General features: G+C 38.0%; 1 pseudogene; it reads right to left on the bottom strand.

Annotated features, from left to right (window-relative positions):
- Positions 1-1,211: 1,211 nt before the first annotated feature.
- On the bottom strand, positions 1,212-4,014 carry LOC123254570 (annotated as a pseudogene).
- Between the last annotated feature and the right edge of the window lie 23,799 nt (positions 4,015-27,813).

Genomic DNA, 27,813 nt, shown 5'->3' with positions numbered 1-27,813 from the left:
TGACAAACCCAAGAAGTTCATTATATTGTATGAAATAGATTACAAGCATAACTTTAATAAGATCTAACTACATAGCAATTGTAAGAAATTAAACTCATAATGTACCACATACATGATAATTTTGGATAGATTTAACTAATGCTTATTTTTAACTGCAATTGATAGTAACATATTCAATGAAGAAAACTGGTTCAATTTGCTTCAACTTTCAGTTTGAAAATATCAGTTTTTGTTGCAAACTTAAATATGATTTAGAAAGTTTAATACTTCCTTTCTCAACAATAATTATTACATATAATATTTAAAGCCAAAATTCAGATTGCTGGAAGAATATCAACAGTCTAAAATATGCAGATGATACTACTCTGATGGCAGAAAGCAAAGAATTAGGAAGCCTTTTAATGAGGGTGAAAGAGGAAGAGTATAAAATTAGCTTGAAACTTAACTTAAAAAAAAGCAACACCAAGAAGATCATGGCAACCCATTTCTTCACTTTTTGGCAAATAAAGGAAGAAGAAATGGAAGCATTGTCAATTATTATTTTCTTGGGCTCAAAGATTGCTGCAGAAGGTGACTCCAGTCATGAAGTTAAAAGATGTTTGCTTCTTGGAAGGAAAGCTGTGGCAAGGAGAAAAAGCTAGACAGTATATTAAAAAGTCAAGACATCGCCTTGTCCACAAAGGTCTATGTAGTCAAAGCTATGGTTTTTCCAGTTATAATGTATGATGATGAGAGTTGGACTATAAGTAAAGCTGATTTCCACAGAATTGACACTTCTGAATTATGGTGCTGGAGAAGACTTTTGCAAGTCCCTCAAATGGCAAGTAGATCAAATCAGTCAATACTTAGAGAAATCAAGTCAGACTATTCACTGGAGAGTCAAATGATGAAACTAAAGCTTAAATATTTTGGCAATATAATGAGGAAATAGGACCCTTTCACAAAGGCCCTACTGTTGAGAAAGACTGAAGGCAAGAAGGGAAGAGGATAGAGAATGAGATGGATAGATAATGTCATGGAAACAGTGAACATGAATTTGGAAAGACTTTGAGAAATAATAGTGGTTATATGAGACCCTGGTGTGCTATGGTCCATTGGGTCATAAAGTACATGACTGAATAACTAAACAACAATTTTCACATTTAAATTAATTAGAAAAAATTTATAGGTTTAGTTTGAATGAATGAACTAATTTCAAATGCTAAATTTTACTAAATTCCAATAGCATTGTGGACCACAGATGGGAAATTATCATCAGACAGGAAGAAAATGGCAGCAATTGCTTCAAGGAGAATGGGAGGAAGCACATAATGATGAAAAGGGCATGATCCTGACTTCTGCAGCCAGAGTTACAAAGGGTTTATGAAAGAAATGTCTATATGGTAACACTGCTATTAATTCACCCTCATATATTCACTGTAGCAAATAACCCAGCACTACTTCTGACCAACAGCAGTGTGATCTGTAATGATGGTCTGTGGAAGACAATTAGTGCTTTTTTGCCAGCTGATGGATGAGTCTGATGAGCATTAACTGTAAGAGACTCTAAATGGGTCAGTGCAATATTCATAGCCTGGGTTAACCAGTCTTCTAATGTCATGTAGGGAAGGAACGGAGGATTCACATAAGAATTGCCTGGGAAACTCCCAACTAGAAGTCACCATTCTACTTCTGCCTTTACTCTTACCAGAGTCATCCTCCAGATTATTGTTCCCATCCAGCTTGAAAAATCTTGGGTGTACAAAATTACTGACAGAATCATTTTCTTCATCACTTTTCCTTTTGACTCCTTCATTTCTCCCTCCTCTAAAGAAGTCTGGTCCTCTGTTGGAAAGAGTATTCTGGGTTATATTTTTGAAGACCACTACTATTGCTCTCTAGCTGAGGTTCATGTTCCTCTTTTCCTGACAAAGTCTCCCATTTTTCATCCCTGGAGGACCGATCTTTTCCTCTAGCAGAAAATTTAAAAAAAAAAAAAAAACTTTTGCAGGGCATGGAAACAGACTATTCTCCATCACAGCATTCTGAATCATCTTCACCTTTGTAGCAGTATCTATAATAATCTTCAAAATTATTCCAAAAGGTGTTATCATCCACAATAGCTTGCCTTTCTCATGTAATTACATTTTCTGGTCTAATTTGATTACTTTTCATTTTCTTTTGTGTACCTTCAAATCTCTTAGTCAAAGAATGTGCTTGAATTTTTTTTGTCTTTAAAGCTTCTCTAAAGATGATCTAAATGGATTTCTTTAGCATTTGAGCTCTCTCACCACCTCTCAACATTTCTTTATTCTCATCATTATTAAAAATATTTTTCCTATCCAACTGACTTGAACCTGACAGTTTTCTAACTTTGGGCCTGACTACAAATTTAGATGAATTGCCCTGATTCTTCTTTCCATCATGGTATTTAATTCATTATGAACATATACCAGAGTTCTGACTAGAATTTCAATTAAATTTTTCCTCTGTCTCTCACAACTGGAATAGTTTAGGAATTCTTAGCAATAACTTCATCTTCAACAGAAGATTTCTTAAGGGTCCTGTTATTAAGATATATGAATTTAATGTCACTATTGGAATATTTCACTAATGATATTGGAGCTTGCTCTTCAAACACTTCTCTCAAATTTTAAGTGACGAATTTAGAGTGTAAGCCATTAAGAGAATCTAACCCTTTTTTCAGGTCAGATAGAATATCACCCAATATTTCCTAAAACTTGCTAGTTCCATTTTTACTGTGGAAATACCAATTTGGTCCTCTCTATCACTGCTATCTGGCTCATCTGGCTCAGAAGAATCAATATTTACAAAAGCAGTTCCAGTTTTGACATATGAATCATTATACTTTCTTGGAGTATACCTTGAAGAGTGCTCAAAACGATTACCAAGATTCAAACTGCTCCCTGAAGTCTTACTGCCTTCCAAACGAGGATATATAGCAGAAAATGGTGATGGACTTGTCTCAGTAGTTTGAGTCAGTGCTGCTCCACAATTGGAATTTCAGTTTGAGCAATTTCTAACAAAGATGTGCCTGATAATGAAAGGTGAACTTGAACCAGTGGACTGCAGCAGCGTGAGGTCTTTTTCTCTTTAAAATAATGTAGTTCCTATGCCCAAAACACTATAAAACAATGCAGACCCTTTGATCCAGGATTACCACTCTTAGGTTTGAGTCACAAAGAGATCAAAAAAGGAGAAAGGACCTACTTGTACAAAAATATTTATTGCAGCTCTTTTTATGATGGTAAAGAATTGGAATTTGAAGGGATATCCATCAATTGGGGAATGATTGAACAAATTGTGGTATATGTTAGTGATGGAATACTAGTATGCTATAAGAACTGATAAGCAAGATGATTTCAGAAAGAAATGGAAAGGCCTACATGAACTAATGAAGAGTGAAATAAGCAGAATCAGAACATTGTACACAGTAGCAGCAGTATTGTGGGATGACCAACTGTGAAAGATTTAGCTCCTCTCAGCAATAAAATGATCCAGGACAATCCTGAAGTACTTATGACAAAGAATACTATCTACTTCCAGAGAAAGAACTGTTGGAGTCACAGTGTAGATCAGAAAATACTATTTTTCACTTTAGTTTATTTGGGATTTTATTTGGGGGTTTGGGTTTTATATGAATATTCTCCTACAAAAATGAAAAATAGGGAAATATGTTTTGCACAACATTATATGTATAACCCAAATCAAATTGCTTCTTAACTCCAGGAAGTGGGAGGGAAAGGAGGGAGGGAAAACAATTTGGATCAGATAACTTCAGAAAACTTATGTGGAAAATTGTTACTGCAAGTAATTGGTAAAATAAAATATTTTTATATAATCATCTAGTTCCAATCCTTCACATTCACTCTGTCAGCTTGAGCTTCTCTCTTGATTGGTTAAAGATGGCTTAAAAGTGATATATGCATATCTTCTTCCATATTTTCAGCCTGTTATTTTCTGATAGCCTCCAGCTGGTTTTGTCCAGGTCAATCTGCCAGATTCCTAATCCATAGCTTCTGAGTTACTGATGTTATGGAAGAGAGCAGTTTACCTGTTCTTACTGGCCGCTCTTGTGTCTAAGTTCACCTAGGGTAGCCTGGCCCTAGGAAAATAGGCATACAGTCCATCACTTGGCTCTCCCATACCAGCAAAAGCTGAAAGAGTTTCCAATCCTGTTGGCAAAGGCTTTGAAAAAAACCCAGGGTGACTTCAGCATCATGAGAAATCAGAAAGTGACTTAACGAGAACTGCAGCGAGTCCAAGTCATGAGCAGCACAGGGTCCTCTAATACATTCTGATAATTTCCAAATCTCTAAGACATGATTTCTTTTTTCCTCTCCAATCCTTTGTGTACATAAAACACGTGTATAGGGTATGACCAGGAAATCAGTCTTTGTTTTTGATGCTGAAGAAGTCTCCTTAGAATAGGTAAAAGCAACTTCACTGACATCAGATTTGATCTTTGTTCTGGCCCTGTTGCTATCTCCTTGAGGAAATATGAATGGGTGGTCTTCTGCTAGGTAATCATTGGTCCATTCACACCACCATCCGGAGATGCTGAGTCTAGGTGCTAGTTGTTGCAGTGGTGTCTGAGAGGAGAAGCCAGAAGTCTACAGCCAGGAGGAGTCCACACAATGCTCTGGCTTACAAGAAGATCCTGGACCTTGAGTGAGTTGCTTGGCTAGTTTGGGGCTGCAGTGAAATACCTATTCAGTAGCATCACAAGTGTTTCATGTTTTACTCTTTTAGTTACCATTATCCTGGGAGAGTATAATGGGAGTTATAGATTACTATTGCATGTTTTAAGTACTTGTCTTATGTCTTTTGTTATTCAACCAATTTTTTGTGATAGGGGAAATAAATAGCTGTCCAATACCTTATTTACTTTGTACATTGAGCTTTTTAACATTCTTTTTTAAAATTTTGAGTTCCCAATTCTCTCCCTCTCTCTCCTTTTCAACTTCCTTCCCTTACCTCCTCCATGAGAAGAAAACAATTTGATACAGATTTTATATGCAATCATGTAAAACATTATTCTATATTAGTCATTTTGTGGAAGAGATCTCCTGAGTACCTTTCTAAAAAGGATCCTATTATCCTTTCTGAGGAGTTCTTAGATATGAGCCAAATTTTTGTTTTAGAAGTTTTCCCCAGCATTTTATTCTGGGGTCAAGGTATTTTATAAGTTAGAGAGTTTGAAATCTTGATTGTCTCTTTTAATGATCAGGTTGCTGTCAGACTAAACCCAGTCCATATGAGCCCAGAGCTGGGGATCCTTTAATGAGGCGGGGTCTCCCTTACCTCTTGATCAAAGACTCTCATATTTTCTCCCAGGAAATACAAACTTCTGATTAGCATTTGAGGCTCTTCACAACCTAACCCCAAACTACCTATAAGTTCTATTACACATTACTCCCCTACACACATTCTAAGGTCCAATCAAGGTGGCTTTATTGTGTCTCATACACAATAACCCATTTCCTGTTTCTATCTTTTTTTTTTAAATTTAACCCTTACCATCTGTCTTGGAGTTGACACTGTGTATTGGGTCTAAGGCAGAAGAGTGGTAAGGGCTAGGCAAAGGGGGTTAAGTGACTTGTCCAGGGTCACACAGCTAGGAAGTGTCTGAGGTGAAATTTGAACGTAGGACCTCCTGTCCCTAGGCCTGACTCTCAATCCACTGAGCCACCCAGCTGTCCCCTCTATCTTTTTAATAAAACATGTGGTACCAGAGAGAAGGGGAAACATATAGCCACTGAAAAGGCAGCTGGCTAGCAGCAGTGATGGAAAAGGCTATCTCCCACCTTCATGCTTTTGTTCGGACTGCCCCTTTTCCCTCTGTCTAGAATTTCTTCCTTCTTCTTCTTAGGACCTCTAGATTCCTTCAAGTCTTGGCTCAACTGCTGCATCTTCTAAAGGTCATTCCTGATCCTCCCCATTGTTAGATTATTTTCCTCCTCCTCAAAGTTTTGTCTATCAGGCATTTACTTATTTGTGAATACTGTATATTGAATATTCTTACTAGAGCATAAGCTTCTTGAGGGCAGGGACTATTTCACTTTGGCATTTAAATCTTTAGTACCTAATATAGCACTTGGCACAAAGAAGATGCTAAAAAAAAAAACTTGATAATTAATAGAATGGGCAATTAGGCGGTGCAGTGGATAGAATGCCAAGCCTAAAGTAGGGAAAATGAATTCAACTCTTGTCTCAGACACTGTGTAGCTCTGGGAAAGCCACCTAACTTCCATTTGCCTCATTTTCCTCATCTATAAAATGAGGATAATAATAGCACCTACTTCCCAGGATGGTTGTGAGCATCAAATAAGATAGTCATTGTACAATGTCTGGCATGTGGTAGGTGCATATGAATGTCAACTATCATTTTTTTAACTCCTACCTTCCATCTTAGAATCAATACTGTGAATTAGTTCCAAGGTAGAAGGGCAGTAAAGGATAGGTTAAATAGGAGTTAAATAGCTTGATCAGAGTCACACAGTTAAAATATATCTAATGCCAGATTTGAACCCACAACTTTCCATCTCTAGGCCTAGCTCTCAATCCACTGAGCCACCTAGCTGCCCACAACTATTATTATTGTTATTAATAAAGTCAGCATTGTCTAGGAATTCCTCTTCTTTCCAGAAAGTTTGGTCCAGGACCTCCTGGAAAGAAGAAGAATTCCTAGACAATATTGAGATTATGAGTGAAGAATGAATGAATGGATAGATAAATAATAAGTGAAAAGAAATGTATTGATCACTAATTATGTGCCAGACACTATGCTAAACACAGGAGGCTTTTTAAAAATGTAGAGAAGCAATCTCTGACCACAACAACCTTACATTCTAATAGGGGAAGACAACAAAGATAGGAAAGGTTGAGGAAGGGAATTTCTTGGGAAAGGGGGAAAGAAGAGATACATAGACAGCAGACCTGTGTAGTTAGATGGGATATGAAAGCAAAGCAGAATCTGGGAATCTAAGGCCAGCTATGGGCCAAGCGGACTGGTAGACTATACTCTCCCATTCATCATTCAAGATATACTCTCTCTTCACCATTCAAGACAATTGGGGTCTGAGATAAAAGTTGAGGATTCATAGATTAATGTTCCCAGGCATTTACAAATACACATATTTAATATCTGGGAATAGAGACATCCAACTCTGCTATGGAGAGGTATTGACTCTCCTAGGAAAAAGTAAAGAAGTGGAAATTCAGAGGCAGCTAAGTGACTCAGTGGGAAGAGAGCCAGGCCTGCAGATGGGAAGCGCTGGATTCAAATCTGGCCTCAGACACTTCCTAGCAGTGTGACCCTGGGCAAGTCACTTAACACCAGTTGCATAGCCCTTACTGCTCTTCTGCTTTGGAACCAGTTCTTAGTATTGATTCCAAGATGGAAGGTAAGAGTTTTTTAAAAAGTGGCAATAGATAGATGACAAATTGCTTAGGTAGATGGCTGAATGGGATGTGATTATGGCCAAGATGAAGAATTCTGGAATCAAGAAGGATCCACAGAACTGGGTCAATAAAGGACAAAGAAAATTTAGATCTTGTTCTCCATTATTAGTCCTGCAAGAAGGGAATTGACTCCATTTCCACTTCTTTCTGTTTTCAGAGGGATTCTCAAAATAGGCTAATAGCATAACTCTCTTTATAAGTCCTTAGTGGGAGATGGGGCTAACTTGAGAGAATACTCTTGCCTATTTTAAACTCAAGTGTATGTCTCTTTTTTTTTTAACCTCTTGGGTGAAATAAAACCTAACTTGTATTTGACATATAATCAGCCTGAGTACTTGTTTTGGAGCTGAGTACCCATTTACCTTCTCTATAGAGACCCACATGCAAGCTGCATTCTGACATTTCCAAGAGAGACCTTGAATGGTACAAAGCGAGACAAAGAAGGATTTATTAGAGATGCCCTCAAGATTAAACTTAGCCTATCTAAATCCAGAACTTTAGTTCTGGGTCATGAGTTATACCTATAAATAATAATCAGTGCCTCATTGAACCAGGTGGTCTCTCAGATACCAACTATTTTTTTTAAACTATGATGCCTTTTCCCCAAAAAGCACTAGGGCTAAGAGCCAGAGGAAAACCCTGTCTGCCACATGAGGCGGGGGGATGAGAAGGAGAGGGATTGACTATTTTATCTTATTTAATTTTCTTTAACCATCAAAACCCCATCAACAAACTGGAAATGTTCTTCAGCCAGCTGCATCTGAGGTGCCTTCCTCTTATCTGATAAATCCTTGGAGGGCCACCAGCAGTTCATTTCTCTTTCTTCTGTAGGGAGTCTGGCCATAATGTGAGCTTTCTTTTTCTTTTGAGAAACATCAAAATTCAGCATTAAGCCTGTGGGTTTCTTTATTACCATCTAAGGAGTACTGGCAGACTGGAGCCATTTTTCCCTCTGTCAGACCTTTAAATGATTCTTCATGCTTTTGTCACATAATTAAAATTAGATTATTTCAACTCCCTGCTGGCTGGCCTGAGAGGGGAGCCTTGGAAAGCCTCCAGCTGGCCTACAGGGCCTTTGTAAAAGTCAAGGGATGCTCAAAAGCCTCTCTTACTGCACCCTTCGCCCTCCCCGCAATGAGGAAATTAGTGTGTCCCCAGCCAGTTAAATAAGATTTATTCTGAGGTTTATCATTTGTTGCTTATTTTTCCAAGGGCTGAATGCTTTCTACTAAAGAACACAGAGTCAGAGATTGGTATGTTCGTTTCTGCGGAGGTTACACTGTTATTTGTCCCCCATTTTTCAGAGCTAAGAGATCTGTACTTTGGGGGTTTTGCCAAGTATAGGTCCCTATTGGCAAAAAAAAAAAAACAACACCAGAGGAAGAGAGAGTAGACATGATCCCTGAAGTTAAAAGCATATATTATAGCATATACTTAGCTCATAATAAGATCTTTGGTTTCACAGCCAAGGCAGAATCCAGATTCCCCACCCTCTTCCCTGAGCCCTTCTCCTTTGAAGCTTCCCTGATGCCCTGCCAATCTTACATTCCCTGGCCAGGTTTCTAAGGGCAGCTTAAATTAGGTCCCAGGAACATAGTTGAGTATCAAGGTCCCTCACCACTACAGACAGTGCAAAACACCACCTTACAACACACTTACTCATGCTGAGTTGAAGACATCTGCTTCTTCTCTGTCCCTCTTAATCCTCCTAAAGGACTGATAAAGTTTAGTCTTTCCCCTCCCCACCTCATCCTCCAGGATTTTCAGTTCTCTGAGTTAAAGGATCAGTTCTAGTCTCTGACACTGGCATTTTCTCTGGCTAAGCATCTCCTTCACAATCTTTCATCTGATCCGTCAAACAAGTCGGTTAGTTTATCTTTACTTGCCCACCACACAGCTACATTCTTCTCCATTCTAAGCAAGAGCTCATCTAGGACATTCCAGAGACAGTGCATTCCTACCCATAGATAGCAAGGGACTCTTTTCCTTCTGATGAAGGTAAGGATTTGTTCAACTATTCACCACTACTTTGGTGTTTCTCAGACTCTTCTTGACATCCCTTTAGCAGCAGGATAGGATGGGATCCTTTGTTTGGCTTTTAAGACTCTAACAATCTGATCCCTTTCTGCATTTCCAGTCTTCTTAAAATTGAGTCCTTTCCACATTTCTGCAGTGACACTGACCTTCTCCTGACTTTGTGCCTTCTCACTGGCCAGACTCTATGCTTTCAATTGCTCTCCCTCCTCATTTCCACCTCCTGGATTCCTCCAAGTTGTTGTTCAATTACTTTTTTCAGTCATGTCCAACTCTTCATGACCCCATTTGGGATCTTCTTGGTAAAGATACTGAAGCCGTTTGCCATTTCCTTATCCAGCTCATTTTACATATGGGGAAATTGAGGCAGAGTTAAGTAACTTGCCCAGGGTCACATGGCTAGTAAGTGTCTGAAGTTAGATTTGAACTCAGAAAGATGAATGTCTTCCTGACTCCAGACTCCGCCTTCTATCCACTGTGCCATCTCACTGCACCAGATTCCTCCAAGACAGCCCAAATCCTGCCTTCCATAAAAGATCTTTTCCTTTTCTCCCTTCTCCTATTGTTTTTCCTCTAAGATTATCTCCATTTTTCCTTCTCTATATCTTATATGTACATAATTGTTTATGTGTTGTATCCTCTATTTAAATGTAAGTTCTCAAAAAACAAAAAGGATCAAATGTAATGCTAGCATAGATGTGGAAGTTTAAAATTATTATTGTTAGTTGAATGCAATTAAAGTCATTAATGATTTAAATAAATAAAAGAGTTAATTAATTAATTAATTAATTAGTAAATAAATAAATAAGTAGATGTAAGTTCTTTAGGGGTGAGACCCATGCATGGTTTTTTTTATTTTCTTTGTATGACTGAACTTATCCCAGTGCCTAGAACATAGTAAGTGCTTAAAAAATGTTTGACTGACTGACTGACTAGAAGAGGGCCTCCAGTTTTTGCTGCCATCACAGCTTCTCCACTAAAAATCATCACCCCACTGATTTGGCAAACAGGTATTGAAAAGGGAAGAAATCAGAGCAGATTGTGAGGACTTATGGGATTTCCCTAAGAAAAAGAAATGAAGCAAATCTCATAGAAATACTGAGTATCCCAGAACATTCTGAGAAACGGCGCCCCACCTGTTCTGAATTTCTGCCAACAGAAATGGTTTCTTGATATTTCCAGAAAAGAAACTCAAATCTATGTTCATCTCAACATGGCTATACTGATTCTGACACCAAACATTGACTGAGATGTCAATGTAACCTAACTAAGCTAACCAAATATCATCAACCCACAGCTAAGGTGATCTTCTCAGTCATTGATCATTTATAACTGTTAAGATGTGGTTCAGAAAACATTGAGTGAGAGGAGCTAAAGTGGGTAGACAGAAATAGCCATAAAAATAAAAATGCAACAAAGAATCTAGACATCTTCTAAATATCTTAAGAATTTGTTATTTAATCATTTCAGTCATATTTGACTTCATTAATGCATTTGGAATTTTCTTGGCAAAGATTCTAGACAGGTTTGCCTTTTCCTTCTGTAGCTCATTTTACAAATGAGGAAACTGAGGCAAACAGGGTAAAGTGACTTGTCCAGAGTCATACAGCTAGCAAGTGTCTGAAGGCAGACTTGAGCTCAGTAAGATGAATCTTCCTAATTCCAGTCCTGACATTCTATCCTCTGTATCACCTAGATTCCAGTGATTCATCCTTATCAACTTTTCCCATTTCACAAGCCATTTTCTTGACCACCTACCCTGATACTACTTCTGGATTGTAGGGGCTCCTGATACCATACCATGGGTGACTTAACACTCTCAATTTTGGTACAACTGCTCTAGAACTACCATTATGATTGTTGGATCAATTAGGGGAAAAGCACATTACTCAGTAGATCAAAAAACCATGCTTTGCAAAGTATATAACTTTTGGCTCTCTGCTCTCTTCGCTAGCCCCCATGTATCTCCCCTAACCCCTACTACTTTTCACTTCTTCCTCTGTGAATAATGATCAAATCCATAGCAAATCCATATTGCTTCTAGAAAGAGCATGCCAATTGACTTTATTGTATCATTCACCATCACACGTTTTAAAAAAAAAAAAAAAAACAATCCTCCCCTGGCTGTCCTTGTCTTTGTTATCTCTGTAAGGCCATAGTCTTTCTTGGTTTTGTATTTGTGTCCCCAGGACTTAGAATAAACACTGCAGCTAGAGGCATAATAGATAGAGGGCCTGGACTGGAGTTAAAAAGTTCCTCTTCCTGAGTTCAAAGCTGGCCCCGGACACTTACTAGTTGTGTGACCCTGAGCAAGTCACCTTGTTTGCTTCAGTTTCATCTGTAAAATGAGCTGGAGAAAGAAATGGCAAACCACTCCAGTATCTCTGCCAAGAAAACCCCAAATGGGGTCACGAAGTGTTGGACACAACGTTTGAGAATGACCAAATTTCACCACTTTGTAAAAAGCTTGGCACTCATAAGTAATAAGTACTTAATACTCTTCATTCCTTCATTCATTGAAAACTAATGTTCATATCTGTATACCCTCAGAAGATAGTCACTTGGTAAAATACTTACTTGAAGGTTAAAACTGCTAATCTTCTCTAAAACAAGTACTGTATCAATAAATAAATCATCAGGAGTTAATGAGTGCCTGTCACATGACTAACAAATATCCAGTCTTATAGTGGAGAAAAAGCACAAAGACGGTGAGCAATTTGTCTGTGTGATAGAACATAGAATGACAAAATTGGGATTAAAATTTTAGACTTCTAGACTTCTTTAATATGGCCAGTCCACTCATTTTGTTCCAAAGCCCAAGAGAAAAAGTTCCCTTCATGTCACCCTTCTGGTGACAAGGTATTTAACACAAGTTCTTATTACTATTTAAAAAAAAAAATCAGGGTTCCTGAAGGACTCAGCCACAGGTCTCTTGGATCCATCCCACCAATGATCTGCAATTAATAGATCCAAATGGCTCTGACCCCTACTACCAAAATTCAAAATTTCATAACAAAAGCAATCCGGAGGCTGTTTAGGGGCCGTGTGTACTGTTATCTATCTGATCACTGTCACCTGCAAAACCCCTGTACCTAGCCCCACACACTAACTCCCAGATATCTGGTAGATGTTATTATTGAACAGGAACTCTGATTGATTTAACTTTTAATTTCTTCATTTACCTCCAAAAGCCTGGGGAATTTTTCTTTAGTTCATCTTTTAGATGAATTTGGGGATATTTCACCCTTTTTTGGTCACATTTAAGCACAGCCTGATGAATGTAGTGGATAGAATGTTGAGCCCGGAGTCAGGAAGAGTCTTCCTGAGTTCAAATCCAACCTCCTCTGGGCAAGTCACCTAACTCTGTTTGTCTCAGTTCCTTATCTATAAAATGAGCTGGAGAAAGAAATGGCAAACCACTCCAGAATCTTTCCCAAGAAAACCCCAATTGGGGTCATGTTGGACATGACTGAAAAACAATAAAACGGTCATGTTTAATGGCATCATTTCTATAGTATTTTCTAGTTTGCAAAGTTTTTCCTTCATAACACTGTGAAGTAGAGTATGCAAACAATTTTTGTTTTACAAAGGAAGAAAGTTGAGGCCCAGAGAGAATAATGGATTTTTGTCCATGGTCACATAGGTATACAGTAGCAGTTTAGGATTCAAATATTATTACTTAAAAGTCCAATTCTCTGACCTTGCTAAACTACACAAAGCACTGGCACAGGGAAGATGTATCTTTTTCTAGGGATAATAATAGCTGATATTTCACAAAAAAACTGATCTGACTTCCCTTTTTGATAGGGTTTGCAGATCAGAAGAGTGCTATGATATAGTATGTCTTGGTTCTCAAAAGGCACTTAACAAAATTTTTCATTATATCTTTGTGTACAGATGGACAAATAGATGATAGTATACTTGGACAGATTTGCAGCCAGCTGAATGAATGGCCAACCTGAAAGAATGTTGAAAGATAATGGTTAAATGGATGGACATTCACAAAATAACTGTGATAAGAAATAATCCTGGTTTTTCAGTCTCACCATGCAGATGGTTCTGCTATGGAGTTGAGAGAATCTCACACATGCCCTCCCTGACTTCACTTAGTTGGTGATATCTTTTAAACTTGGATTTCTGGGCCTTTGCTTTTGAAGATTTCTGGGAAAGAGAAGCTGGCAGCTGGGATAAGCACCATTCTTGTTCCTCTCTGTACAGAAAGAAGCACAGCAGGGTCAAATAGGGTGCCCATTCTCTGGCTGAAGGCTCTCTCGCACCTTCTGCTGTGATCAGAGGAGCTCGAATTGCAGACAATGGGAACTGGAAACTGAGAAGCAACTAATGTTACCCCTGCCTTCTAGCCAAGAACTGATGCTGGTGAGGCCAGGGAGGGAACAGCTGGAGGGTAGCTGAAGGGAAGTTTGCATTGACCCTCACTTACCTCATGAAGAGTGATTAGCCCACAACTCCCACTTCTGGTAAGCTGATCGATGATCTCTTCTGCCTTTGGGAATGGGAGAAGATCAGGAGGAGAAGCTGATTCTGCCTCCATAGCCAACAGAGCTCCTTCCTGCCCAAAGGAACTGTTCCCCACTTTGCTCACTCTCCTGTTATTGCTATCATTTTACTTACCTTTTATATGAAAGAAAACGTGGACGTCAGCCAATCCTAGTCTTATGTGATTAATACGAGTGCAGACAGAGATCTGGGAAGAAGTTTGGATCTCTTAAGAGTGATAAGAGCACATCTCTCTTAGCTGAGGTTGGGATACACATGGAGGAAGAGCAGACACTCCATTTAGCAGGACCAAAAATGATGGAGCTACATTAGAATCATATCCATCAGGGCAGTACAAGTGAAACAAGAGACCTCTAAGCAGAATAGGTAGAACATCCATCATATTTACATGTAGCTTACATACATATAACAATAGTGCCTACAAGCAGAATATGTAGCAATACATATATTGCTTACATGTATACAGATAACATACATGTGTATATTGTATATACGCACACATATAACAACAGAGCCTATAAAAATATGCATGTGTATATATGTATCATGTATATTCACATTCTAGGTGTGTGTGCATGTGTGTATATATATGTATGTATATATACCCTTATACCTAGGCATATAAATATATATTTGCTATTGTTTAGTCATTTTTCAGTTGTGCCTGATTCTTCATGACCCCATTTGGGAATTCTTGGCAAAGATACTGGAATAGTTGTCTATTTCCTTCTTCAGTTCATTTTATAGATGAGGAAACTGAGATAAATAGACTTAAGTAACTTTCCCAGGGCTGGCTGCATGGCTAGTAAAGATCTGAGGATGGATTCAAACTCAGGAAGAGGAATCTTCCTGACTCCAGATCCAACATTCTATACACTGTACCACTTAGGCATAGGCATACCTATATACGTAAGTATATTCACATATATTCTGCTTATAGGCTTTCTCGTTTCTAGAAACTCGTGCTTGCTTAGTGGACATAATTCCAATGAACCTTCACCTTCCAAATCAGATCCATGTCTGCTCTTCTTTCATTTGTGCCCCTAACCTCAGCTAAGAAGGCATGTATCTCCCATCCCTCTAAAGAGATCCAAATCTCTTCCCTATTTCATTCATATATAGAATGATAGATATGTAGATGGATCAATAAAAAGAGAAATGGATACATACATAGAGATAGATAGATAGATAGATAGATAGATAGATAGATAGATAGATAGATAGATAGATGGATGGATGGATGGATGGATGGATGGATAGATAGATAGATAGATAGATAGATAGATAGATAGATAGATAGATAGATATACACACACATACATACACCTATATACATTTTTATGTATACAAACATATGGAGAGAGAAAAAGACAGTCCCAGACTGAGTAGAGATAATCCCTTAAGGCAAAAGTAAGCCAAAAAAGAGAAAGGGAAATCTGTGCTATTCATGGGGCACTCACCCCCTCATTCTCCAGCTGAAAGGGGTATAAATATAGTTGCCCCTGGTTATATTATGATTCACTTATCACAGCTTCTCTTTATAGCAGGTTTTTTAAATATACATATATATAATTCTATATTGCATAGTTTTTGCTATATCACAGGAATTTTGCAGATGAATACCATACTGTACTCAAAGGAAATGCATTACAGCACTATCACTTGCACAAGTTTGCCAAACTGAGATTGTACATAGCACACTATTGGCTGATGGAATGAAAGGGGACCAAGCACAGCGCTGTGTTCCGAATCCTGGGCACTGATTGGCTCAGTGACTGTACTTCAGGGATCACAGGTGTCTCTGGAACACAATTCCTGCGATAGGTGAGGGATCACTGTATTTCATACATTCCTTCCATAACTTGCAGGTAAACAGGGTCTACACTTGGAGTAGGAGTCCTATCACCAAACTTTGCTCCTGCCGAATACCACCACCATCCAAGTTATCAGTGGGAGACTCACTTAAAGGGATATGCTTCCCAAAATCTACAAGTAGGTATCAACCACTTCCCTGTATACAGTGATCCCTTACCTATTGAGGGAGTTGTGTTCCAGAGAAGCCCTGGAATAGGTGAAAATCTGGGAATTACAGTCACTGAGCCAATCAGTGCCCAGGATACAGAACACAGTGCTGTGGTTGGTTGCCTTTCATTCCATCAACCAATAGTGTGCCATGTGCAATCTCAGTTTGGCAAACTTGTGCAAGTGGTAGTGGCGTACTGCATTTTCATTGTCATAGTACAGTATTCCTCTGCAAAATCTCATGATATAGTGAAAACTCTGCGATATAAAATTTGATTTTTTTAAAAAACCTGCAATACAGTGAAGCCAATTTAAGTGAACTCCAATATAACAAAGGAGGGAAGATTATATTCCTTACTTGTAGGAGTCCCCTTACACACACACACACACACACACACACACACACACACACACACTTCAATGTCACATCATCTATTTAGCAGTTAACATTTTATCTAGTGGAGGGATAACTCTGTTAGGACAGCAAAAAAGTAACCTGGGGTCATATTCTTAGTACTGGGAAGGGCCTTAGAGGCATTTAGTTCCATTTCCTTATTTTGCAGGTAAGGAAGTAGAGGCCCAATTGACAAGTGCATCATCACACATATTGTAGAAGAATCAGGATCTGAAAACATCTTCTAATACCAAATCTGGCATCCTTTCCATTGTACCAAAGCTGACCTGGAGAAGAGTTCTGTAGTAATAGGAAATTTCTTTGGGAAGAGGTGGATGGCAATGATTGGAGAGTGACAGTGGCGCTTAAAAAAAAAGAGCATGAATAAAACATTTTTAAAAGATAACTTTATATAGTGGTTCAAGCTCTGCAAAATGTTATTAAGCCTCATAATAACCCATTGGATAGTACTGAGCATGGAGTCAGGAAGACTCATCTTCCTGAGTTCAAATCCAGCCACAGACACTATCTGCATGACCCTGGACAGGTCACTTAACCCTGTTTGCCTCAGTTTTCTCATCTGTAAAATGAACTGAAAAAGGAAATGGCAAACCACTCCAATATCTTTGCCAAGAAAACCCCAAATAGGGTCATGAAGATTCCAACAATCTTCTTTTTTCCAACAAGACTGAAATAACTAAACAACAATAGCACTAAACATAATTCAACCTGAAATTGCTGAGTTAGGGCTCTCATAATGACCACTACTTATGATTCTGTGCTCTGCTCCAACAGTTTTTCTGTCTCTTTGCTCCCTGGTTGTCAGTCTGATCAGCTGTCACTCCTCCTATTAGTCTGGCATCATTTTCCACCCTTCCCTTTTTTAATGTAATGTTTCTGGTCCGCCAGGGTCTGAGAAATCAGATAACTCTGCAGGCTAAAACTGTATATAAATGGAATCAGTAATTCTGGAACTTTGGCCTGAGTTTCTGGGCTACAGAGGAAAGGGTAAGCGTTTCAGAGCAGCTATGTGATTTGTGATTTTTGCAATTTTTGTTGCACAGACAGAACTCCTTTTTGCTGAGAGTTCTGTTCCTGAGTTGTTCCTGGCCAAGAAGTCTGACTTCTGGATAAGGGAGACATTATATTAGAGCATAAAAGAGTCTCTGGTCTCAAAAAGTTCAGACTCTTGTTGAGGAGACAAGAATTATGCAACAATTAGAAATGACAATATAATAAAAAGTTCAAAAATGTGGCACCGAGGAAGATTATTAATACAACAACAGCAATACTGTAAAGACAAACTACTGTGATATCTATGATTAATACAATGACCAAACACAATTCCAGAAGAGCAATGACCAAATGTGTTACCACCTCCCCCATGGCAGAAAGTTGATGGATCAAGGGTATAGAATGAGACATATAAATATGTGTGTATATATTATATATGTGTGTGTATGTATGTAGGTAGCAAATTGTAACAAACACAGTTAAGGAAAATATATATATATATACATTTGTGTATATGTACATATATATAAATATATGCATGCACATGGATATCAGATATATTCATAAATATAGAATAAACATATTATGTATATATACACAGACACCTATCTATACACACACACACACACACACACACACACACACACACACACATATAGGTGGGTGTAGACGTGTATATATACAGCCAGTGGGGGAAACTATTTTGCTTTGCTATACCTGTTACAGTTTGTCACAAGGAATTTGGTTATCTTCTCTCCTTTTTTTTGCAGCATGTTGGCAGGGCAAGAAGAAAGTAATAGATTTCTGTTAAATTTTAAAATAGAGAAATTAGGGGCAGTACAGGCATAGAAAGTTGCATGCACTTTTAGAGGAGGTCACTACAGTGGTGTGCTGGTAAATATTTAACAAACAATTCTCAAAAAAAAAAGAAAGAAAAGAAAACTAACCCTGTACATACTATACACACTTACGTTTAATTTTCCTTAACATTTCTCCATCACTTTATTAAATCTAGACAATCAACAAAACAAATATATCAAGTCCAGACTTGTAGCATATGCAGATTTCCGAAGTGTAAGTCCTCATGTAGAAAATTTAACAATTTTTGAGCTGGCTCAAGCACAACCCCTGAGTCACTGTATTAGTTTTGCTTAATTGTTTACCTTATTAAAAAAAAGACCTCTCACAAAGTGGGAGGTGTTCTGAAAATATTTGTTATAGAAATTTTAAAAATCTCTCAAGAAAAAAAAATTTAATAGTTCAGGCAATGTATGCCATTTGAGGTTGGGAAAGCCTTTCCTGATACAGAAGATATGAAATGATTATAAAGAGCAGACGAAGATAATGGATGCTGACATAGGAGGGAAGAGAAAACCAGAATATGTCACTTAGCTTTGTAAGCTTCCACAGAACAAAGGAGAAAAGCAAACATCTGGTGAAAAGTGAGTCTCCCACCATCCCACATGAATATGCCCCAATCCAATAATGCTGAGCAGGTGTGTCTCTTCCCCACCTGACCACACTCTAACACCTGTCCTTCCTTTGACATATCAGGATCAGGCTGCCATCTCCTGTCAATCAACCCATGGGTCCCATCAGCTGCTGGTAAATCAGGAAATGGGTGGGCGATTTCTTCCTGACTAGGATGCACACAGCCCTGTGCTCCTCTCCAAACCCTGTCTGAGCCTAGTCTTTGAACCATGTGGTTAAGGCTCTTACAGATTGGCTTTGGCATTTACCCCCTCTGGTGACTGAACTTGTCAGACAGAGCTTGGCTTTATTTCTGATCTTTCTGCCCATCTTTTTTCACCCAGGGGTCCTGAATGGGTTTTGCAGGTGCCCACTTCAGCCCAATCTGTATGTCTGGCAAATATGAAATAACAGCACAATCAAACCCCAAGCTTTGTTTCCCTCCATGGTTTGCCTTTCTTTTTTAAACATACAAGTGTTAACAGGTGTGGGAGAGTGGAAGGTGGTGTGTGGCCCCTGCCAACAACCAAAAGGAGCTTTCCTGAGAGGAGATGGCAAACATATAGGGTTGTCTAGGTGCCTGTGTTTCCTTTAGCTCCACTGCCTCTGGGATTCTGGCATGGCCAAATCCAAAGGAATAGTGCCATGGTCATGGAGAGCTGGAGAGAAAGGAAGCCAGGGGACAAGCCATTTGTCATGCAATATGTTTGCAGTGGCCATCTTGAAACATAAAAACAGCAAGCCATGCCCAAATTCTATGCCTGGAGCAAAGAGAGTGAGTGCTCAGGAGGCTCAGCCAGGGACATGATTATCTTTTGAAAACCATTTCCCTAGCTGGTCCACCGGAACTGCCAGAAGAGCAAAGGTATATGACAAAGTACTTTCTTTCCATGGCCCTGAGCCAAGACAGCAGAACACCATCACTGGACAAAGCCTTTCAAGAGAGAAATGCATTTCAACACATGACGGGCTACACCTGTCACTGTGGGTTCAGTTTAATTGTGTTGAAAACAAAATGGGGCCTGGAAATTGAATGCTAACCTACACAACCAGAAGAAGAAACTTGTAATTTTTACTAAAGGAAGGAAAGGAAAAATCAGCACAGGAATTTTGTCTTGCTCCTTCTTCTTCCTATACATAATGAAGTTACTTCTAAACTGTACTTTACTGAAGATGTATAATGAATAATGGGGGAGCCTGCTATGGTGAATCATGGTGATGATGAGTTGAATCTGGGCCACCACCCAACCAGGAACATGAACCCAAATTGAATTTTTTAAAGGTTAATTCTCAGGAAAAAATAATACCTCTCTATATCATTGCCATCTAGGATACATTTGCAAATTAATGTTTCTAAAAGTGCTTTGAGATCCTGAGAAAGAACTAGCTTTTTCTCCATTCCAGCATATTAGTACAGATAACATTTGCTAATAGGTCTTCATATCATCTTCTTTGGAGATCCAAATTCTAGATTAATTAAAATCATCTGATTTTTCAGTTATTTGGTGGTGGAAATGTTGGGGAGGCAATTGTCAAGGATGATCGACAAAATGTTCATCAATTAAAGTTGGGGTTCTCAAGCTCTTTTATTTCAATGCTTTGGTAATCTGGTGGCAAAGTCTATGGACTACTTCTCAGAATCATGTTTTTAAATGCATAAAGCCAAAATATTACGATTGAAAATAAAATAATAGAATTACAAAGAAAAATAAATTGTATTGAAAAATCAAAAAAAAAATTTTAAGTATGTTGACCCCTGGTTAAGAACCATTGCATTAAAGTGCCAGAAAATACTCCTCAAAGACATTTGGTTTTCATCAGTTTAGGTGGCCATAGCTGTTGTTGGGTAGAGAATGTAATATGCATTGATTAAATACTTACTATGGTCCCGGCACTGTCCTAAAAACTTTACAAATATTATGTCATTTGATTCTCCCAGGAACCCTTAGAGATAGGTGCTATTATCCTCATTTTTTAGTTGAAGAAATTGAGGCTAACATACATTATGACTTACCCAGGGTAACCTACCTAGTAAATGTCTTAGACCAAATCTGAACTCAAGACTTCCTGACTCCAGGCTCAGTGCTCTCTTCACTGTTAAATCTAGTTGCAGCAACAGTTTCTTATAATCCCCTAGTGCCTTCCTCTTAGGTAGTCTAGATAATCACAAATTTCTTGTTATATATGTATGTTTGTGTCTCCTAGCTGGCTTGTCAATTGAAGAAATAAGGTTCCTAATTAAAGGAATAATGTATATAGATGATGTTATCCACACTAGGGAACTGTCTAGATAACCAATTGTTGTCTGTGGGTATCTTAGCTTCCTTTTTGTGAAAGGAAAGCAGATTCACTTTCCCTCACTGGGCCAGTTCACACTAAAGCCTTGGAGACTATGTTATAGGGAAAATGGTATCTCTATTTATTAGAAATCAAGGTTAGGATGTGAGGATTAAACAAAAAGGATGCCATGACTCTAAATTCTATACTTCACCCAACCCATGTAAGTCCCTCTTATGAAGGACACTTCTGTTCTTCTAAGCCTCACTACCAGCTCCCTGTTTCTAACAAAAGCTAACTAAACTATTTGGCTATAATCCACAGATATTTATTTCTCTTGATAAAATGTAAATTTCCTAAGGGTAGAAACTATTTCTGTTTTGTGCAGAACCCAACATATCTAGTTCTTAATATTTGAACCTGTAAGAAAGACATACAACCTAGATGCCTCCAACTGCTCCATGATGGATTCTTTTCAAGGGACAAATACATAGGACTATAAAGTCTGGTAAATATGTGGGAGAAAAGGAAGGATCAAGAGAAGCGCTATATTTAATTGGAATTGTACCATTTACAAGTTCTTACCATGAGCAACTCATTTAATATCTCTGAAACTCAGCTTCCTTATTTAGAATGGAGACTTTTTAAAACTATCCATTTCACAGAATTCCTGTAAGAAAAATGCTCTGTAAAATTATAAAACAATGGCTTCATAGTGGTATATATCATTACTAGGTTTGTTTCCTAAGATGATCAGGAAAAAAAGGAAAAGAACCTATATGTTCTAAAATATTTATAACTGCTCTCTTTGTGATGACATGGAACTGGAAATTTAGGGGATGCCCATCAATTGGGGAATGACTGAACAAGTTGAGGCATATGTTTGTGATGGAATATTACTGTCATAATAAATGATGATCAGATTAATTTTTTAAAACATCTATAAGAACAGAGGAGCAGATTAACTTTTAAAAAATAGAAAGACCTACAAAAAATAATGAAGAGTGAAATAGGCAAAACCAAAAAAAATTCTATATGGCCATAGAAATATTGTTGGAAAAATCACTTGTGTATAACTACCTCCAGAGAAAGAACTGTTTTATGGTTAAGTGGAACTGGGGTACTTGGACCCCTAAAATGGGAAAAAGTAATCAGAGGGGTTTTGAGTGAATGATGGAGACAAGAGACCTCTCCTCTCCTCCAGGTGGGATGAAATGTCATAGACATGACTTTTAGGCCTAAGAGGCCTGAATTTAAAAAAAAAAAAAAGTAAATTCAGAAAAGAAGTATTAGGTGCTGAGGGAATCAAGAAAAGATTCAAGTAGAAACTGGTACTTGCAGTGAGTTTTGAAGAGAATTAGTGATTTCAGGAGACACAGATAAGGAGGGACTTCTTTTCAGACAGTGGGTCACAAGACATGTAAAGCCTCAGAGATAAGAGATAGAATGTTTGTAAGGAGTGGATGTTCCACTGGCACGAGAGACATTCTGAGCTGTCAGAGGACCTACTTGAGCATACTCGGTCAACTTGGGTCCATCTTTTCTTGGGGGCAAAGCTTCCCTCACAGTTCACTCCCTTCAGTGATGGGGCCTTTCCTTTCTAAGAAACTCACTACCCCCTTGAAGTTTTGGAAGTATCTGCAAGTACCTAAAGACAGATGCCAGGTCTGCACTGCATTAAACTGCCTGCATTTCCTTCAAAGACTAGGCTAGTTGCCACCTTGTAGTTTTTTTTTTCTAGTGGTGTCTGGATTATGAATCCATTACCAGGCTTGTTAACAGTTATATACCCATTCCTCCAAGCCCCCAATGACATTTGTTCAGATAATTCAAACATATGACTCTCTCAGTCCCCAGCCTAAGTCAGGTAGTATGTCCCTTGTTACTAAAGAGAATACACTCTTTCTCTATTAAAGCATAACACATTTCTGCTCATTGTTTTCTGTTCATAAATTTCTATTTATCAATACTTTCCATTTTCTGGCTTAGGAAACAAAATAAATATTTAGAAAAAAATGTTGATTCCTCCCAAGAAAAGAAATGGGGGTGAGAGGGTTATGGGACAGCTGGGTGACACAGTGGAAAAAGTACTAATCCTGGAGTCAAAAAGAGTGATCTTTTGAGAGTTCAAACCTGACCTCAGACATTAGACACTGTGTGACTGGCCAAATCGCTTCACCCTGTTAGCCTCACTTTCCTCATCTGTAAAATGAGATGGAGAAGAAAGTATCAAATTACTCAAGTATCTTTGCCAAGAAAACCTCAAAGGGGGTCACAAAGAGTCGGATATGACCAAAAACAACTGAGCAAGAACCACAAAAAGTCTTAAAGATTTAATATGTCCAGAGAAAGGGAAAGGAGAGAGGGTTAAGCCAAAACTTTGGAAAGAGTTTAAAGAGATTTAAATAGCAAATAGATAAGTTTATATTTAATCTTAGTGCTAACAGGGAACCACTGGAGTTTATTGAATAATGGAGTGGAATGATCAGACTTATGCTTTAGAAAATTACTTGGGTAGCTGTCTAAAGGATAGAAGGGAGAGAGTTGAGGATGGCAGACAAATTATAGGGCCATTGTAATAATTCAGGAGAGAGGTGATTAAGATCTTTGCTAAGATAGAGATAATGTAGATAGTAGGAAGTCTATTGATCTAAGACAGTGATGGGCAAACCGTGGCCCATGAGCCAGAAGCCCCCTGAAATGTCCTATCCAGTCGCTGGACACCATTCCTAATCTGACGAATACAATGAGTAGGATACAATACAATGAATCTTTGAAAGAGTTGCCTCAGAAACAGACTGACAGATGAGCATTTCCTTTCCTTTAGCCCCCTCTTTAAAAAGTTTGCCCATCACTGATCTAAGAGATACTGTGGAGGCACAAACAGCAAGATTTGGCATTTGACTAAATGTTTGGGCTGAGAGAGTGAGGAAGCAAAGAAGTTTGGGATTGTAAACCTAGGAATGGTGATGATGGAGGAAAATAATGGACTATGGGGGCCAATAATTCTTTACAGAGCCCTCCTCTATTTCCTCCTTGAGGCATGGAGATGCCTCTGGGTCCTTAAAGGCTCTGGTTCCTCTCCAGGATACATCCCAGATATCCTCAATCATGCCCTGGCTCTTCACCCTAAAGCCCACCCCAGCCCTGGAATTTGAACACTGGATGTACCCTCTGATCCTACAGCCTCTCTCTCTGCCTGGATACTTCTTCCTAGAACCTCTATTAAAGGAGGGTGCTCAAGCCAACCATGTCATATTCCTCTCCAAGAGGTATGCTGGACATCCCTTACCATCCCTCCCACTGGGTACCTTTGTTTCCTCTGCCCTCCCCCAGGTTCTTTTTATGTGTTTTAAGGACTGTTTCTACTTGTATTTATATTTGAATTCTATCTCTAAGCACAGTACTACATACATGGTAAATGCTTAATAAATGTGAGTTGACTGACCGATGAAAGGCTATGCCAGGAGGGTCAATTAGTCATTTAATAAGTGTTTACTATATATCAGGAACTGAGGGAAATATTTAAAATCCCACAATAGTAAATGAGTGTACCTAATTCTTCATAACCCCAAAAGGATTGAGATAGGAAAATATGCATTTATATATACATATATATGTTTATGTATTATGTTTATTATATATTATGTTTTATGTATTATGTGTATTATATAATATATAATGATATATTCATAATATATAATAAACACAATACATAATTGTATTTATTATATATTATGAATATATTATTACATATAATAATATATTCATATTACCCATTACATGTTATAACAAATTTCCACACAGTTTTCATAAGTTATATGATCGAACTTATCTCTCTCCCTCCCTTCCCTTCCTCTCCTGGGGCTGGCAGGTAATTTGATCTAGATTATACATATATTATCATGCAAAACAGAAATATGCATTTGTTAAGCACCTACTATATAACTGGCACTTTACAAATATTATCTCATTTAATCCACACAACTCGGCTTCCCGAGTCTTGTTATTAACCCCATTTTACAGTTAAGGAAATTGAGGCAAACAGAGGCTAAGTGATTTATCCAAAATCACACACTGTGTCTGAGGCTAAATTTGAATTCAGATCTTACTAACCCTGGGCCCAGCTCTTTCCCTTGTGTAACCAGTTGACTCTTAAAGTTTTGTTTTGTTTTGTTTTATCTTAAATTGTTTTTGTGCATTTGATTTGGATATTATGTTATTACATTAATACTTCCAAATTGTTTGAAGTTGCAACTCGTGAGTTGTGCATTTTTTCAAATGATTTTTGGGAAAAATACTTCCTCCTTTGAAAATTATTTATCTAGCTATGTAATTATGAAGACCAAGTTTGGTCATGGTGAGGAATTGGAAAAGTGTACCTCCTTTAGGATTATGTAATGTTTAACAACCAACTCCCTACTCTTAGGGGAGTAGGAGATGTATACATGACACACTTTTAAGTTAAAACTGAATTATTCACATCTTCTCCCTCACTTTCTTAAGTCTATGCAATCAACAAAAACAAAAATAAATAAATCAAGCTCTGATTTATATCATTTGCTAATTTCTGAAGAGAATATATTCATACTGAAAATGTAAGCAAATCAGTTCTCTTGACCTAGTAGGAGACACTTCTAGCACAAGGATGTCTCAATTCCCCTTTTATCCCTTCTTTCCCCGCTTCTTTGTTACAAGGGATGGCTCACTATGGAGGGAAAAGAGGTGGGAATGTATTTAGTAATGAAGGTGATATTAAAAAAGGTCAATAACCTTTTTATTTTTAATATTTTAAAAGAAAATTAATTGTTCACATTCTACCTTTGCAGTTTAGCCAAAACTCAGTTATATTTTTAATTTAAATACAAGCTTTCTGGTTGATACGGCAGATTTCTAACCAACAACATTCTCCTCCTAAATCAGAACAAAACCTATCCCTCAAAAAGCAGTTTCCAAATCACATTTTATATTATTCTTGGGATCATATTGTAACATGTATGCTCTAGCCCCACTCTCTCAGGGATAATGCTCGCTATATCATTTCCTCATGGTTCCAAGGCATGCTGGACAATTGGAGAGTGATCTCTTTTATCCTGCCATTAGCTCAAATCTCCTCTGGCTCTGTTTTACTCCTCTATTTTAGGGGACCAGTGACTGGCACTCCATATCCATTTAACCAATTAGCTACCATTGGGTAGCTTTTACAAAGTGATCTTTAAGATAGAATAATAATAAATGTGAAAGCATTTCCTCCAACATCTCAGGGATATAATCCCCCTCCTCCTTCACTGTCTCACTTTCTACAGTTGATTAGGCATATAACTTTTTTTATTCTTATACAGCATTGGACCCACCAAGTTCACACCCAAAGATGGAGTCCTTGCCACATGAGACCTGCTAAGGCTGGCGTCCCAAATTTCACTCCCAATAATCACTCTTTGCTCTTTTGTTCTCTGAGACACTGATGCTCTCTTATTGGCATATTGATATTGATGCTATGTTACTGATGGTTATAGCAACTATAAAAAATGGCCTAGGTTCTGACTCCCAAATTCCTGTGGTTCCATCTCCAGGGCTTTGAAAATCCCAACATCAGATACTCCACTGCCTGGCACCAGAATGGAAAATAATGAATGAAAGGAGATTTTTGAGCATCTATGAACTCAGCAGGGAAGAGACCCTACAGCTCTTTCCCTCTAAACATTGTCTATCCTTGGGTTCAACTGAAAACAATGTGAAAACCACATAGCAGGCACATCAGAACCCATGACAGAAGGTCCACATATGTTTGAGTCTCTGCAAAGCAATTCCCTTACATATCATCAAATAAAGCTTCCAGATGCAATGGTCTCCTACGTGGAGATGCCATCTAAGCAAGCTGATGGCATCTAACATGCGCCTGACCCCCATCTAAAAAAGGATCATATATTTACAGTTGGAATAGATTTTAAAGGTCATGAAATTTGACTTGATAATTTTATGAATAGGAAAACTGAGGTCCAGAAAAGGTAATGATTTGCTTAGGGTCACACTGCTATCATATATGAGACAAGATTAAAACTCAGCTCTTCTCTAGCTCCAAGTCTAATGCTCTATTCACCATACTCTGCTTTTCCATTGTGCAACAAAAGATAAAAGAATTCTAAGGCAAAAAAAAAAGTATAAGGTTTCATGTTGTGTGATTTTATTCAAGCAGATCCCAATATTAGGAGTGAGAGAGCAATCCTAAGACAATTCAGAGTTGAAACTCTTAAGTTTTTGCTAATAAATCAGATAGGGAGAACACATAATTCTGGATGTCGTCTGTAAGAAGCTAATGACATTCCATCCCCCACACTCTCTTTCCTCCCATTCCCTGAAAAAGAATCTCGAAATTTTATTGATTTGAGTTCTAGTGAAAACATATTCCCCACTTGAGTATTTTATTGACCCTATTAATTAAATCACACTTAATCTATCTCCCAGAACTGATGAAATCTGAATGTAGATTGAAGCATCCTTTTTTACTTTTTTATTTTTATTATTTTATTTTGTGTTTTCATTTGCAATATGACTAATAAGGAATTATGGAATTATTTTTGTATGTTTTCATATGTATAACCAATATCAAATTGCTTGCC

Source organism: Gracilinanus agilis, chromosome 1, assembly GCF_016433145.1.
Source record: "Gracilinanus agilis isolate LMUSP501 chromosome 1, AgileGrace, whole genome shotgun sequence".
NCBI classification, from domain to species: domain Eukaryota; kingdom Metazoa; phylum Chordata; class Mammalia; order Didelphimorphia; family Didelphidae; genus Gracilinanus; species Gracilinanus agilis.
The sequence above is the reverse complement of the archived record's forward strand: the minus strand, read 5'-3'. Positions and strand labels throughout refer to the sequence as shown.